The following is a 1,565-nucleotide window of genomic DNA, read 5'->3' as shown; positions in this document are numbered from 1 at the left end:
GCTTTATGAATGATATAATTAATTTCTGAACTTTATGGAAGATGGAAATTTTTTTTTTCTTTTCTTTTTTTGTATAAGTAAGGGATGTTGTTAAACTATCTTGCTGAAATGGTATAGATTTTGGGTATTTGAAGAACTAATTAAATGAATAATTTTTATTAACACGGAGGAGATGGATTGCTTAAGTTTAGAGTTTGGATTTAGAGATATTAATATATGTTTACTTGTAGTTGAATGTTAGCCTAGGTTTGGTTTGGGAAGTCTGGGGGGTAGGGGGATGGGATAAATCATTGTGTAATACTTGTGATGTATTTTTTCGTTTATGATAAAAACAATAAAATTTTATATTGAAAAAAAAAATTATTTTAAAACAAAAGCTGATGGACTGAAGAAAGGCAGACTTGACACTGGTGGCAAGTACCACAAACACAATGTGGCAGCCATTGAAGCATCTTATTTGGTGGCACTCAGAATCGCCAGAGCGATGAAACCTCACACCATTGCTGAGGAGTTACTGTTGCCAGCAGCCAAAGACATGGTTTGACTTATGATCGGAGACGAATTTGTGACGAAATTGAATCCAATTTCCTTGTCCAATGACACTGTCCGCAGAAGAATAGATGACATGTCTGCTGATATTCTTGATCAGGTAATCCAAGAAATTAAATCTGCTCCACTTCCAATATTTAATATCCAGCTTGATGAATCTACAGACGTTGCAAACTGTTCCCAGTTACTGGTTTACGTGAGGTATATTAATGATGGCGACTTTAAAGACGAGTTTCTGTTTTGCAAACCTCTTGAAACAACAACTACTGCACGTGATGTATTTGACACAGTTGGTTCATTTCTGAAAGAACATAACATATCTTGGGAAAAGGTTTGTGGTGTTTGCACAGATGGTGCTCCAGCTATGCTAGGATGTAGATCTGGATTTTAACGTTTGGTACTGAATGAGTCACCAAAAGTCATCGGAACTCACTGTATGATTCATCGGCAAATCTTAGCAACAAAGACGCTGCCACAAGAATTACGAGAAGTAATGAAAAGCATCATAAATTGTGTCAACTTTGTAAAGGCAAGCAGCTTAAACACACGACTGTTTTCACAACTGTGCAATGAGTTGGATGCACCAAACAATGTACTGCTATTTCACACTGAAGTGAGATGGTTGTCGAAAGGAAAAGTTTTAAAACATGTTTTTGAGCTTCGTGATGAACTCAAAATGTTTTTTATTCAGAAAGCAAGACCGCAGTTTGAAGCTATTTTCAGCGATAACAGTGAACTGCAGAAAATAGCTTACTTGGTTGACATCTTTGCCATCTTGAATGAGTTAAATTTATCACTGCAAGGACCAAATGCAACATGCCTTGATTTGTCTGAAAAGATCCGATCATTCCAAATGAAACTGCAGCTTTGGCAAAAAAAATTGGATGAAAATAAATTTTACATGTTGCCTACCTTATCTGCTTTCTTTGAGGAACATGACATTGAACCAGACAACAGGATTACATTGATAAATTCTGTTAAAGAACACCTGCGTATGCTTGCAGATGAAACCTCAT

The 1,565-nt window shown here is 36.1% G+C and overlaps 1 pseudogene; it reads left to right on the top strand.

The window, feature by feature from the left end:
* The first annotated feature begins 364 nt into the window (after positions 1-364).
* On the top strand, positions 365-1,558 carry LOC107302176 (annotated as a pseudogene).
* The last annotated feature ends 7 nt before the right edge of the window (positions 1,559-1,565 follow it).

Source organism: Protobothrops mucrosquamatus, unplaced genomic scaffold, assembly GCF_001527695.2.
Source record: "Protobothrops mucrosquamatus isolate PMUCROS unplaced genomic scaffold, P.Mucros_1.0 scaffold31954, whole genome shotgun sequence".
NCBI lineage: Eukaryota > Metazoa > Chordata > Lepidosauria > Squamata > Viperidae > Protobothrops > Protobothrops mucrosquamatus.
This window is presented reverse-complemented; position numbering and strand designations above follow the sequence as displayed.